Raw genomic sequence first — 16,258 nt, forward strand, 5'->3', positions numbered from 1 at the left:
AACTGTTAAATTGCCACTCGTGGTAATTAGAAGCGACTTCCATGGCGCAGGTCTCGGGCACAAGTTATTTCTGATAATTCTCCTCGAACGTTGAGAAATTTGATAAATTTACATTGGGAACAAATTAACCGTTTGGCGAATAAATGACTTGGACCGTCGCAGGAAATTCGGATCTCGAAACTCCGCTGACTAGCCGCTGTATCGAATATTGTTGTTACGAAAAGTGCTCGACACCGCGCTCCACTTGTCAGTGAGAGTCTAGGGTTTCGAAAAATCTCACCGTGCTCGGTTAGCCCGGCCGCTGGCGCAAAATGTCGCTGACGACTCTTTTCGCGATGTTCCGGGCAGCCGTGTCGCAAATAACAGCGTTTGTCGCGCGCGTCAATGTCGCGCGTGTCCCGCTGGATTCACGCCGGGATCGGAAATCAAAGGTCGCGCCGTGATTCCGCGGCAACGCGACTTAATCATCATCAAAGCCCGCACTAACCGGACCTGCTTGAAACTTCCGGGTCTGCTTGTAACGAGACTTGTAACTTGTTCAGCCCCGTAAGTACAATCTGCCGGCCGCGCCCCACGTATCCGGGAGTACCCGTTCGCGTCCACGCCAGGAATCACCTATCCGTTTAATCGATGTTTAACGATTCGAGTTGGAGAAACTCGAACTCCGCGACAAACTTACAGGCGGCCCGGGCGAACTTGCCCGGGGTGGAGAGGAGAATCGCCACGAAGTGTTTGAAACGGTTCAGATTTCGGAGGCGTGCGGGCGACTCGTCCCTCGCGCGGCACTGCAATGCACTTTCCCGAATTCTCGAAACGCGTTACACTTTGATTCGGGAACAGAGGAGAGAGAGGTATAAGGGCCGATAACGAAGCACGGACGCTCGCACGCGCGGCTCCTTCACCGCCACCGCCGTCTTTCCCGCCGTCCTCGTCTCACGATTAATCAAGAAATAATTTCTGCGTTAAGCCCGCGTAATTCGCGAAAGCGACATATTATTGTATATTAAAGCGTTATATGCAGCGCGCCGCAATTTCAAGTACGAACCACCGAAAAAAAAAAACTGCGGCAACTTTCACGAAGCGAACTTTAGATAAGCGGAATAGATAAAGGCTTGATCTACATTTAGTTGCGGGAGTGAACTTTGGCGGTAGTTAAAAGTACAGAAATTTGAATATTAAAAAGTTACGAACGTGGATGACACATGAAGCACTTTTAATGAAAATCTCTGCAACATGACGTTATTATCGTCCTACATTCCACGCTGTAATTCCCGCGTAGTAATAATTGCTGAGCGTGTGAGCGGTCAATTTGCTACATCTGTTTAATCCAATATCAAATCCGCGGAAACTCTAAAAACGGTAATTATATCGCGTAATTCGGAGCGCTGTGATCCGCAAAACACAGCCGTTGAGGGCCAATCGCGTTAAAATTATTTCTTTCCCCCCTCCCACTCGTCGGAATTGTTTCGATCCCCCGAAAAAAAGGAGGGGGGCATTGCGATTACGCTAGACAGCTTGCAGAAGTAAAAAAAGAGGGATCAAAATTGGCATCCTTGTCTTAAAATGAAAAGGAAACGTCTCCTTCTAATAGAATGGTAATGGAATGATACACACCCGAAGCTAATCTGGTTTTACCTAACCGCGCTACACTCGGAGAAAAGAAATCTCGGACTAGACAAGCGAGAAAATTACGTTCCATCTGCGAAAACATCGAGCGAGAAACCGCGATTTTAAATTGAACGAATCGCAATGGCTCTCGCGCGCAAACAATCGATAAGTAATCAACGCGTGCCGGTCCTCTTTTCTACCTTCTTTCAGTCTACATTTTCTACCTAATGCTGTAACCCGGTTTATATTGACGGCAAATAAAAAGCCGGAAGTAACTGGATTTATTATCCGCGAAGTGTGTAGTAGAAGCTGGTAAGTGCACCCACCCGTAAGATAATATTGCAGTTCGGGTTGTGCATAACATTATATGTATTTTCTCTCATTTCGAGCGGAATGAATTAAGCTTTCACTCTGAATTAATGATAAAAATATGTGTATCGATGTAATTAACACAGGAAAGTCCTCTATTATGTGATAGGTTTCTAATATGAGACAGCAGGTTTTCAACGCCCAAATTCAATCACAAATCTTTTTTCGCAACGATTGCACGATCTAACAACGAATTTTCCACTAAACAGATTTCGCTCCAAGGGCAATAACTTCATGGTGGAATCAATGCCTATTATTAATTCAACAGAAACCCCGCTATCCCATATTAGGATCCTATCTCGTAGAGAACTTTCCTCTATAATTGTGTGGAAGAAATGTACTATCGACATTACTGTCCACTTATCCTTCTAACGCAACACATGATATCATAAAGACATTAACGAAACAGTAAGAAAACGACTTCTTTTCGATCGCTTACAAAATACCTTCGATAATGTCAAATTGGGCGCTTGGTGATAGAAAGTTAGAACAGAGAGAGAGAGGGAGGGGGGGAATGTTTTGGAAACTTATCGGAGTAATTTTATAACAATCTTTTGTCGATTCACGAGTCCGATCGTCGCAGTTATCGGATTCGAGGAACGTCGCCTCCCCAAAACGTTATCGGAGCAACCGAAAGTGTCCGGAAAAATTGACACGGGACACACCTTTATCTCCTCTGAATTATGGCACGGCAAATTGGTGCCAGAGTGCCGCGGCTAATTAACGCCTTGATTGATTAATATTTTCTAAAGTGTGATTAATAGTTGTGCTTTTCGCGGGAATGCTCGAACGTCTCGGGCTGTTAATCCCTTTGTCCCGTCTTTTCTCGGTCGCGCTATTCTAAGACATGCCGAGGCTACGTGACAGACATCGGCGAGTATTTTTGTCGTACGCTGGCGGAAGTGATTATCGCAAGGCGGAGCACGCCTGATTGAACAAAGACGTAATAGGAGTAGCGCTCTCTCTCCCTCTCTCTCTCGCTCGCTCGCTCGCTCGCGAAAGGGTACGCTGATCCGCAGATCCGTCTCGCGCAAAGGAGAGAGGGCACGAAGCCTCCGATGAAATATTACCGGTGACTAAGGGCGTTTAAGGGGGTGAGCAAACGAATTTACGGTTCGCCGTTAAATCCCGTGAAGAATATGTCTGCCCGTGGGAAAGTCGGGGCTTGGGGGCATGCACGTTAAGGTGTGTGTTTCGCGGGAGCGACACGACGAAGTCCGCGCATATTGTCGGCTTCAAGTTCCATTCCGTAAAATATTTCTATCCTGCGTCACAGAGCGGGTGAACGTTGCAACGACGACGTGCTCATCCCAATAAAGCGTTACGAAAATTGTACCACCCCGCGCGGTACGAGTGTGGGTATCGCGCGCGCGTATGTGCGCACGTGTGGGTATGTGTGTACGCGCGTGTGTGTGTGTGTGTGTGGGTGTGTGTGTGAGTGTGTGTTCAGCAGGTTCCACTTCCATTTTCGCAGATTCGCAAACGAGAAATGTCAGCGCACTTATTCGCGTGTGCCACGAAATTTCGTACGCGAAGCGTTCCATAGCGCTCGGTTACGCTTTGTTGATTTTATACTTCGTTAGAATTCCCCACGTCGTCGCTTTCGTCGGCAGTTTCATTACCTAATGGTGTACGTGTCTTTATTTCAGCCGTAAAACGAAATTATTTTCAAAAACACCAATCTAACACTTTGCTGAAATAACCGCCGCTGTATTATCGCCGAGAGGACGTGAGACACCTCTTTGTAAAAACGTCAGTTTTGCAGATTCCGCCGTTTCAATATTCACGAGCTTGCTACGTATCTCCACGCTGGTAAAACGAAGAAAGGAGGGGAAAAAATAAAGAGAGAAAAAGGAGAAAAAGATCTCGAGAGAGAGAGAGAGAGAGGAGCGAGAGAGGAAACTATTAAATAGCTGCGAGAACTTTTTGCTCCTACTCGCGCGCGTACACATTCCCCGTATTAATATCATCATGCATAAACGTAACTTGCCCGAATAAAAGCCCTTTCGGAACTTTCCTGCCGCAAGCGCGAGGTATATCTTCTAAAATTACGTAATTACGCCGGGTATCTCTCACACAAATTTATCTGCTCTAGATACACGCGGAAGAAAAGAAATTCGAATCGGGCTGGTGTGTCGGGAGGATACAAGCATCTGATAAGAGTTTATCTGGCTAATAAGAATGAAATCTGGTTAATTACACGTAATCGCGATAGATGGTGGTACAACAGCGGAATACCTGGCTTAATTAACCCGTAATTTTATAGACTCGGAATCGTGAGAGGAAATGGAGGGTGGTAACCAACTGCGATTTTCGTGGCGCGGACATATTTCGAGGCGCGCCCTTTCTTTCTCCCATTATTTTAACATCGCCGACGGAAATAGTTGCACAAGATCGCGATAATTGTGCCGCACAAATGGAAATTTATTCGATATTTATGAGTACAAAACGCAACACTCCATTATTTACAGCGCCTTGAGTGAATCCGCTTATTGGCAATCGATTATTTAAATCTGCGTGGGATAATATAAAATCGCCCGTTACTTTCGAGCGCCCAGCTTGCTCGCTTACTGTTCGTTATGAATATTCTAATCGACAAGTTCGTAAAAGTAGGGCGATAGATTTCGCTGTTGCCTCGCTCTAATTCGATTTCTCCACGTCAGGTCAGGCCATTCGATATTTTTTTCTCGAAGCGCTCGCGAAACACTTACTTAAAGCGCCCGGAAAAACGGCCTAATTTTGACAATTTTAAATTTTTTTTTAAAGGCGTTTACTCTATACATGCTTTGAAAGGTATTCAAACTTGTTTTTCAATTTTGTTTTACAAAATGGCGGCGTCAGAGGTCAGCAAAAGGAGCCTCTTCTCACGGACGGTGTTCCGGAAAGATTTCTCCTCCAATTTTTGACCTGGAACAAAATACCAAAAATCTTTGTGCTTTATATAAGATTAGCTCGGGAAGTACGGGCGGAAATTAAGAAATACCGTTTTTTTTTGTACAAATGGGTGCACGTTTGAAAAAAAGTTTCATTTTTAGGTAAAAAAACATTTGTACGAAAAACTGTACTTTTTCATTTCCGCGTGCGTACTTCCCGAACCAATCTTACATGAAACACAAAAAGTTTGGTATGTTGTTCCAGGTAAAAAATTGGGGGACAGATCTTTCCGGCCGCGGAAACACTGTCCGTGAGAAGAGGCTTCCTTTGCTGACGTCTGGCGCGGCTATTTTGTAGGTAAAAATTGAAAAGAAATTTTTGTGAATACATTTCAAAGTATGCACAATAAAAGCCTTCGAACGGATTTTGTGTTCCATTTACTACATTCACATAAAAACTTGTCAAAATTAGGCTGGTTTTTCCGCGCGCCAGAGTGGCATTACCCTTTAATGTTTTAATGTCGCGGTGCAACATGAAATTACGTCGATGTTAAACCACCTCGCACCGTTATACGTAAATTCTCATCGCATTCGGAGGGTCTCACAATTCCCAGAGAGATTTTGAGATTCTCGTTACCACAACGTCAGCTTTCCCGGCAGGCCTGATATTTTAAACCGGCATGATTCCGAATTGCGCCTTCTTCCTGAAAGCGACAGCCGCAGCTTTTTGTCGGTCTTACCACTTGGCAGTGTTCTCATGCGCGCATAACGGACGGGGTTGAGCTTGCATTTTGCGCCCGCGGATACAATTTAAATTACGGCAATTTAGAGCGGAATGGTGCACTAACTCCGCGTAATCATCGAGACGTATTCCTTACTGCGAGATGAGGTATCCGCTATCGTCGCTTGAGGTACTTTTGGATTTATTGCGGGCGGAGCGGTGAAAAACATGCTTTACGACCAATGGCAATTCGATTGGGAAAAATCTGGCGCGGGCAAGCTGTTCTCTGTCGAAGCTGAAAATTATAACGAACGGTCTTTGATAGATTAAATAAAAGAGAAAATAGCAATATTCTCACGGCTCAACGTGCACGTGTGATACGAGAGAAAATTCATGTACATATATCAAGCAGAGTGGCACTCAAACGCTAGATACGGTTTTATTAGGTAATAATGTACACGTTTGAATTACATTTGGTATGGTAAGTAAAGGAAATTTTTAACTTAAGGAGGCTTCAATTTTAACAATTTACACGTTTATCAGCATTTTTTAGCATTTTAATGTGACTTTAAAACTGCATTTTGCGCTTGGGATCGGTTCCACGTGCGCTGCTCCGTAGTCCGACATTTATAAATGTATTCATTTTAATTCAGCCTCAACGGTCGAATTGCCACTAGTACGATTTTAAATTATTTACAAGTGCTTATTTATTAAATATACCGGCACCGATGAAAAGAAGCAGCAAATAAAGCATTGGCCGGAGCTTCGAGTTAAGTGCACGACCTCCATTTTGTGTGTATATATATATGTGTGTGTATATATATATATATATATAGTATCAATATTCTTCGGGACATTATAGTATTAGCCGCGCAAATTGCTTTTCGCAAACGATATATAATGGAAAGCGTTGAGCTCTAGCCACGGGTCTGGCGAGTTTTAAAATGATGCAAAAAATTCTGTAAAGGATACATGCATTTGTAAGGAAATATAAGATTAATAAGGACGCGTTGTACATAATTAGATTGTGATTTTAACGACGTTAAAAATGAGGGGAAAATAGGAAAACCACTTTGCCATTTTTAATATAACAATGTCAGCCGCGTTTGTTTGAAGCTGCCCGCTTTGATAAGATTTCCACTCAAACCGTGACACGAAAGTAGGGTGTTTTCTTTTTAACCCCAAATTTCATTAAAAATACCTCTTTAACTGCACACGGCATCAAGATGAGAATCGAGTATGATAACGAGTCCCTCCGCAGAAAATCTCGTTTTGCTTAACTCAGTTTCCGCGATATACATAATCTTTAAAACTAATCTGGAGGCTGATGCCGCCCGGGCGCTATCGAGTTATCTTCACGTGTAAGAAATATCGGTTGTTATCGATCGGAGATAAAGCCGACGCTGTCGCGCATGTGCGGAAAATTACGGGATGTAATTTTGATGAGATATTAAAGACGACTACTCTCTCTCTCTCTCTCTCCCCCCGTCTCTCGTGGAGGAAGAGGCCGGCGGCGTCGATAAGAGCATACGTCTCCGTGACGAACGGGAGACGCGCGCCGCCGCGCCGTCGTTCCGGATACTTTCGGATTCAATACCTTCCCTCGATCGAGCTGGGCAAAGGGATCGATGAGCCGAACATTTTAATTTCGACGAGAATCATATTCACGACCGAGGCCGGATTGGAACGGGTCCACGGCGCGGTTGGCAAGTGGGTGCGAGGACGAGGAGCCGCGGTGGGAAATGCGGGCGACGGCCGGATGGGAGGCTACGATTCCATTTGTCCCATTTCAAAGTGAAATAGCTTATAATGTCGAAATAAAACGTCCCCGAGCCGGTTCTTCGGGGGAAACGTCTCAAGTCGCTCGGTAAGAGCCGGGATAGAAGAAGATATCCCCGACCCCGAAGATGGGCACGGGATATGGAAATCTCCCGGCGATGGCTGGCCCGCGGTTCCCCCGGTCTGTGATAATCCGATCCCTGGAATCGCGTGCTCCGCCGCGTTTTTTAACCCGACAATGAGAAGTTATCTGTCGTGCGGGAGAGCGCGGTAGGTACGCGTATGTATCCAAGCGAGTGCATTTTTATCCCCGCCCCCTCCCCCAATTCGTAGCGGAGAATTATCTTCTAACGCGAAAATTTTCCCTCCGCCGTGCTACGCGTCTTGAATTTTACGAAAAGATTCTTATGTAAACGAGGGAGGAGCGGGTGCGCAAAGCGCCAAGCTATATGTAGTAAATTTGTAACAATTTCCCGCGCGACTCAGGCCGCCGTCGGACTCTCGGTGCCATTTGTAGGATTAAGATTTTAAGCAGTTTTACGTTTCCCTCCCCCCCCCCTCCTTGTTATTAGCCGCGTAAATAGGGCTTTGTATCTACCATGCGCATTTTGCCGCATCGATGCTCACGCGGAGACGGTATTAAGTGCGGAAACGCTGCCACTTTTGAAAAGGGGGTGGAAACGCGCGCCGCGCGACGCCGCGGCACGGCACGGCCGGGCCGAAGGACCGGCGACGACGGGCGTAATGAAATTTTCCCGGCAAACGAGCGGCGCCAAACTCTACGCAGTAACGCTCCGTTGTTACGCTCCTCCTTTCGAACTTTCCGCATTTGTTAGCGCACGGGCGAAGTGATTCACAGTATCTGCCGGCATAAAGAGCCGCCGCGAACTTTCCCCCGCGTCGCATCCCCCGGCGCGCCCCCGCCGTTATCCCGTGGCTGTCTCCCCGTGGCGCGGATTCAGCGGAAGGGTAGGAAAACGCGGCACCAGCAAGCCGCATCCGGAAGTGGCCCCGAGTTCCGCCCGTTCGCGAGTTTCCCCTCGGATGCGCTAAGACCGGAAGTGGCGTAACGTCAGAGGCGGCCCGAGACGGAAAGTCCGAGCTTTAGCTCGCGACGAAATGCGATTCGTGACACTTTTTCCCGATCGAGCTCTCGGGGTGGAGGGGGTGGAGGAGGAAGGGGGAAGAAGATACGAGAGGGATAACGATCCCCTGCGAAAACGTGACGTTAATTGGAAGAGCGAGTCCGATCGACCGGCTCAATACCGAGCGATCAGCGATTCCGGTGGAAAAGGACGACCCTTTAATCCGTTTCGCACGGTTAAGGATAATTTCCTACTTCTGAGCTGCCGGGTGAAACGGCGACACCTTCCCGCGACTGCCTCTCGTCTCTAGAGCTGATTATGATAAATGGGTTAACAGAGGATCGCGTTTGTCGACCTATTTTCAAGATAATCGAGCACCCTCCCCCCCCCCCCCCACTCCGCTCTACCCCCCGCGCGAGCCTTTCGCCCTGGATTGATCTCTTTAAATATTATGACCAGCTTCTACGCGAGGACGGCGCAATTTTTCCTACACTTGGCAAGTAATCGAGAGGCATCTTGAACTTTTACATAATGGCGGCCAGGGAGGGGGGGGCGACGTTAAAATCGATCTCCTGAAAAATTAGACAAGTTGCGTTTATGCGTTACACCCATTAGTATATATATTGCCCGAGACGCGCGATTCCCCGTAGCGGCTATCATTTTTCTACGGGGAAATGGAAGAGGGTACGCTGCGCTAGGAGGAGTCTCAATTTTACCGGTGGGAAAGGGGATACGTGCGTCGTTTCCGCTGAAAAATATTTTCCCGAAGAGGAGCCTGGAAGAGGCGAGCAGCGCGTCGGGGGAGGAGGAGGAAGGGACGCACTTCTTTGGGCGCGTACATCCTCGTGTCCAACTCCCATACGGCTGCCACCCCCTTCGCCGTACTCAGCCGGCGTCCCGGGCAACGTAAAGCTCCCTCTAAGCCAGTTTCTCGTGTTTCACAATCCCGAGTGAAACAATTGAGTGCATTCGCGCCGTCCCAGGAGAGAGAAAAGGCAAGTGGGCACCAGCCCAGATAGAAACGTACCAGGCCCCGCGGATCCACCGAGGGGGTGGATAGAGCGTTCCCGTTCAAAGCGGACGGAGGCGACGCTTCACCTACCCCGGTGCGTTTCAATGGAGCCGACCGAGCGCGACCCCCTTCCGCCCCGCACCTCGACGTCCCTTAAACCAACGGAGTCGGCGATGACCGATCCCGATCGCTCCGAAATCGATCGGGCGGAGCTGTCTCGAAGCGGATGGAAAAACAAAACGCGGATCCGCGAGAGAGAGGAGCTCTCCTCGCATATTCAAGAATTCACGAGATATCTGGCGAGATGCGACGCACCTACGACTTATGCATGGGTCTCTTAAGAGAAAGCACTCTGCATGGTACCGAAGAAGAGATGAATTTTATAATAACCTTCCGACTACGTCATATTCTTTTCCAATACAAATATACGTCTGAAACAATTTTATTAGCTGTATTATATAAATCGTATAAATCTCTTATCAGTTTTTACACAAATATGCTTCGTTTATCGAGAAATGCACAGGGTGTACCTAAAACTTGCGAAAGATATTTTTATGTCGTGTACTTTTAACGTCATTAATTAATTGAGGCTACGACAGTTTTCAAGCGGGAAGAGTTTAAAGATCTCGAATAGCGAGGCTAGAATTTGGCGCGCTCAGGGATGGCAAAGTGGCCAGTAGCAAAGGTGCTTCCTTGAACCGCGCACATCTTTGACAATAATGAAATTATTGTAAAAATTATACTGTACAAGAATTTTATTTTAAAAATATTTCTTTATGAAAATCTCGGTTAATGAGACGCGGAACGTGATTACCGATTCTACAACGAGAGTCTACGACTCTCGGTTCTACAACTTTCGATGAAAATGAATTCTTTCCTAACGTTCACGCGCATGTAGAAAAATGTAGGACCAAAAGTGGCCAATTCCATAAAACAATCGTTTCCAGCATTTGTAACTTTACATCGTCTGTATATTAATTTATGCGAGATTATTCGAGGAACGTCGGAGTTTTCCTCGTCGACGGTTCATAGAGCTGAAAACTGAAAAACAACAATCTTTGACTAAAGTGGGACGAGGTCGAAACAACGTCCCGGCGTTAATCGGGAAGAAATGTAAACCGAAAGTTCCGCCAGCAATCATCGTGCAGGGTCCGGAGGCTGCGTCTCTCGCGCTCGTTATTTCAAGATGGTGCCGTTCTCAGCCGTCACGGGGGAGTCGGCGGAATCCCGGCCAGACGGTCAAACGGTCTCGCTGGCCGTGCCGCTGAACGTGAAATATCCGCGCAGGCGGAAGTTATAAATCACTCGGCGGAGGCGGCGGCGGCGACCCAGAAACAGAGGCGGTAAGGGGATTCCGTCGCCCATTCCGTCGCTCGAGGTCGCGACGTAATTTCATTTTATCTAGCAGTCGGCTATCTAACCGAAATTCTTCCCTTGCCTATCGGTACACACACACACACACACACACACGAACGCGCACACGGTCGCCGGTTACACAACAGTAATCGCGGGGGTTGTCCTCTCTCGTACGTCCGCGCGGCTAACGCGGGGGGTGAGACAACCGACACGTTCCGCCCCGACTGTTTCGCCCGTCTTCTTACTCGCTTCGTTGCGTTCCTCAGACGTACATACGTGTAGCAGGTACGCGAACGGGACGAAATGCGGGCGTGGATACGCGGGCGAACCCCTGGCAAGGCGAAGTTAACGTCGAGAAGAGCGGGAAGAAGGAGGGAAAAAAGGGGGTAGAAACCCGCATGCGAATGCGTACGGTGGTGTCTTGCCGCTTCGAACTTTAAATATCGAATTGGTGAGACGCCCGCCTATAGAGTGCAGAGAAGTCCAGGTTCAAACCCTGGCTGAGATATTTTCCACAACAAATTTTCTGTATTATTAAAAATGCCAGAGATGGTGAAGAAAATACTGAAGTTGTTAATTACTGCTGGCGACTTGCAGAATATTCTTACTAGTTTAAATATCGAGCCATCCCGAGGCGCGATTCGACTAGCAAGGGATTCAAATCGAATCGAATCACTCGATTCGATTCGCTTTCGAATCGACGTGATTCAAGTTGAAAGAATTCGACGATTTCGAATCGTCGACGATTCGATCTCACTTCACTTTTCTTCCTCTAATAAATGTGATAATTTTTGTAATGTAAAAATAACATTATTTTTTACGTACACACTGCCATTGGGAAAATGATGAAGTTTATGATTTAATATTCAAATCAACGTATAATGAATCCAAGAAAGATTAATTCGAACTCGAGCATGAAACGATTCGATTCAATTGAACGTGAACAGATTCGATTCGATTCGACCACACAGAAGCACATGATTCGCACACGTCTAACTGACAGCTTCGATCCTTAGCCGGGGTCACAAGTCGATGGGGAATTTGGTGAATATCATATTGAAATCAAGTCGAGATCATGTGCAAATCAAGTTGATATTTAGAAGATTTCATTATGATATCTGGAAAATATTCTGTAATGTCCACGATCTAGTCATATTTCAGTTGATGTATTGAAGTCGAATCAACATCTATCGACTCGACTTGAATATTTCTACTAGATGTCGACTAAATCATCAACAGTTGGCCGGCACTGATATCTTCTATACATCAAATTGATATGTGTACATCCAATACACCCAGAATAAAGTTTCTTTGAAGTCAAACAAATGTTCTTCGAATTTTGACCTTACTAGACTTTTATTTAACTTCAAAGAAATGATTTCTTCACTTTAGCCAAAATTATATTTAATTCAGACTGGAATCTCTAAGAGAATTCACATCTATTTCTTCAAATCTAGCAAGTGTTTTAGTAGAAGTAAATAAAAATTTAGCAGATTCAAAGAAACACGATTTCAACGTATAGTATCTCATTTGTTTAATCTAAATAAATCTTTTTACTGGGTGTAGATGTCGACTATACGTTAATAAAGTATCGACAAAGTATATTATGCGGATCTTCTTACGAAATCAATGAAGAATCTAGTCTATAAATCAAACGGTCCGAAAAATCATGGCCGATATCGATTTGAGCATCGAACTCGTAAACCTGAGTTCGCTTGCTCTTATTCCATCGTAGACACGCGTGCGCATATTGATTATTATCACAGGAAGAGGACCGCAGGAAGTAGCTTCAACTACTGTCTCGCGGTTCTCACAGATGTAACGATACAGCGGAGAATAAAACGGGAACGGTTTGACGGATTGAGCAGCGCGATTCCGTCGACAAAGAGCCGCGCCGCAAAAAGCGATGCTGCGCGAATGAAGGAAATGCGCCGTGAACGTCTTGCATTCGAGTATAATCAGAGGTAATTCATTTTACAAGCCGATTTAAATGCGACAAAATGCTCCGCGAGGTGCAGAATTCCTAAAATGTTCTTCGCGGCGACAGTTATCTTGATTCACAATGAAAGCGCGGGTAAAGCGAATCCGTTGGCAAGCGGAAATCTCGGGGATAAATGCATACAATAAAAAAAAGAAGAAAACAACAACACTCCACTGTGCCATTAAGGTCTTCCCCTAGTGCCACGGCCTTCCTGATCCTCTTTGCTGAAAATCGCGGTAACGGCAGACAAAGATGCGAAAAGAAATTGCGCGGTTGCCTTTGAGATGATTTCTATTTATTCCGCCGGCTTGAAAAAGGAAAACCGCCGGCGTTTATTGATTTATTAAAGTGACAAGCCTTGCCGACGGGACTTGCGACTCTAATTAAAAATTTCCCGACGAAATATCAAACGGCCCAATACGATCGCTTCGTCCCACTTAATTTTCTCACCCCCGTAAATATATCGAAAACCGCAGCAGTTTGCAAACCTCGCGATCTTTCGATATAAACCGACGCCAGCTCGAACGGACGTCGGTCTTTTTGCAAATATACGTAGCAAAAGTTCGAGCGAAATTTAACATAAATATTGAAACTGTTTAATAGACAGCTCGATTACTTTTCTCATCCTTTGCGAGCCTTGTATCCTTTTGCTAAAAGTACCCGGAAAGAAGTAGTGATATCAATAGCAACAAGAAGCAAATAATTCTTTGACGTCGTGTTTTAAATAAATTTCTCATGTAAAATCACGTCTCTTGTAATCCCGTTATACGACAAGAAATGCGAAAGCTGTTGTTAAAAAGATCGCAACTGGAACGTTCGGGAACTTGGGTAGCAGCTCCAAGCTGATGCTGCTCTCGCAGCTTGGCATCGAACATGTTAAAAGTTCTAACATTCGCACCTAGCGCGAACGGCCGATGTAGATAGTTTTGCAACCCCCGAGGCGAGCGTGTTAAAAGTTACTCTCTTACCGCTGCTACAGGAAGTCGATCATCGTTACACCACTAATATCCAGTTTCCGATAAATGACGAGCGACGTTCTCGCTCCTCGTTTTTCAATCTTCAACGTGAGTGAAAGTAATTGCGGCTAACGCCAATTAATCTTGTCGATTTAACGAACGTCGATCATCCCTGTCAATACGTAAAAGGTACCAACAGCGTGCCTCTCTCCGGTTTAAAGAACGCGGCGCCTTCAATGGGCGCGGAGTATACTCGACAATGCCGCGAATAAATGAATTTTCGAATCCACCCGTGTGTTTTTCGGTCTAAAAATTTTAACCGGCCGCTTTACATATTCGTAAAATGATAAATTCGCTCGCGCGGTGGAGACCATAAAGAATGGCATGGCGACGCATATTTAGAAATATAGTTCGAGCGAAAAGGAAACGTAAGCACGTGAGGTAGGTACGTACGTAACTTACGTAATGTGCATACGTACTTCAAGAGGTGGGTCCCGGGCTCTACTTTACTAGCGTAAAACAAACCTCGCGGAATTGCGAAACCAAGCAGCTCCATGTCATCTTTGAAACTGACTGCTTGCTACGTGCGACGAAAATTCATGCAGAGCGAGTACCTATAGCCGGGGCGCGTCTCTGGCGAATAAGCCAGCGAGGAGAACTCAGGTAGATAGCACGGTGAAACTTCCGGTCAGAAGTTACACCCGTCGCCGGGACTTGGTGGAAACTTGCTCTCACCTTGAAGCAGAGAGAGAGAGAGAGAATTGAGAGGGTGGGCAAAGTAAGAAAGGGAGATTACAACCCGAGCAACGAAGTGGCCGCGGTTCGATAAATAGTTCGCCATTAATACGAATACTTGATAAATTTTATCTGCGCCGGTTTTATCTACCTGCAACGATAGACCACGTTACAATTTTACACACAAACTCCTCGGGGCATCCGATAGATGCTCGACGACTTGAATTTGCAGACTAATTTTACTACGTCAGCTAAACGATTTTAGAAATTTCTTAATTTTCTTCGAGATACTCTATTTCCGTTGCTCGAAATTAGTTCACGGATTATCTATGCAGTTTCTACTCCTTGTTAATTTTATCGTTTAACATTAACTCCCCGGCGCGCATTTTGGGAAATTAAACTTAGAAAGAGGTCCTCTGTTACGAGACAGGATTCTAATATAAGATAGCAGGTTTTCAATGTCCAAATTCAATCACAAATCTTTTTTCGCAAGGATTACGCGATCTAACGATCACTTTTCCGCTAAACAGAATTCACTCCAAGGGCAATAAATGCATGGCAGAACCAACAGATGATGCTAATTAATTTAGCAGAAACTCCGCTATCTCTGCTACATAATCTTCTCTTGTTGCAACTCAGATATTATTCGGGGAAACGTTTTATATATTAATACCGAAACGTTACTGACCCAAGTTTTGTAACAGAGGCAAGTTTCAAGCAAGTTGAAATTTGAATGTAATGCGCCAGATGTAATTTCGTTAATACGCAATTTCGAATATCTCTATGCTCGAACTTTTCTAATAAATTCTTCCCCCTTTTTTTTATTTTTAATATGCCCCAGGTACAACACACGGTGCCGTTCTGTTGAAAGTTAAGCGAGAAAGCCAAGAATCAGTGAATTAATATAACTATTATAACACGTGTAGAACTATGTACCTAATTATACATATTAAACTTATCTCATGAACAACTCAATTTAGTAACTCCGGGATGGTTTCTTAAGTACATAATACGGTATTGTGGCGCCAACTTCCGCCTGCGCTCTCTTCTAGCTCTATAAATTGTGTGCGAGTTCCCTAAGTTAGCATTCTAATAATTTCTCTCGCAATAGTAGTTTTGTGTATCTTGAAAATTCGCGACGCACAGTAAAGAGAAAGTAATAATGTCCGTACGCTAATTACGAAAAAGACAGATGAGGCAACAATCGAGACGATAAAATGTGTAAGACAGCAAATTCGACATTAATCCATTTTTATTCAGCCACACTTGTGTACATGATACTGCGGAAACATGTCTTTTCGTTCAACACTTACATAGAAACTTTTCGTGCATTAATGAACGTACGAACGCGGTGGTATTTTCAACGCTCTTATTTTTATCCTAAATTTTGTATCATTTAAGGTGGCATTCTTTAACGAATGGAACGTAGCTGCACAACATTTGCAGTTAATTTGTTTATATGAACATGAATTTATATTCAAAAATACATTCAACATTCAGTAACATTGATATCACTAAAGTATCACTTTTGTAGTCACGTTTCAAGAATTTATCATTTAATACGATTGTTAGAATCCCTGATATATTTATCGAAAATTTCCCTCTTCGACATTTACACTCTCGAATTATTCGTTCAACATAATCATCAAAGAGGAGTTTAAAAATTAACGCACGAAGTTTTCTTCTGTATATTATAAACGTCTATTTTAATCATATAGTTATATTAAATATAAGTGTATCGGTAATTCATAATTAAAGAACCAATGATAACAATTATAAATAT

This window comes from Vollenhovia emeryi, unplaced genomic scaffold (genome assembly GCF_000949405.1).
Source record: "Vollenhovia emeryi isolate VEMERY1.0 unplaced genomic scaffold, V.emery_V1.0 DF939145.1, whole genome shotgun sequence".
Classification (NCBI taxonomy): Eukaryota; Metazoa; Arthropoda; class Insecta; order Hymenoptera; family Formicidae; genus Vollenhovia; species Vollenhovia emeryi.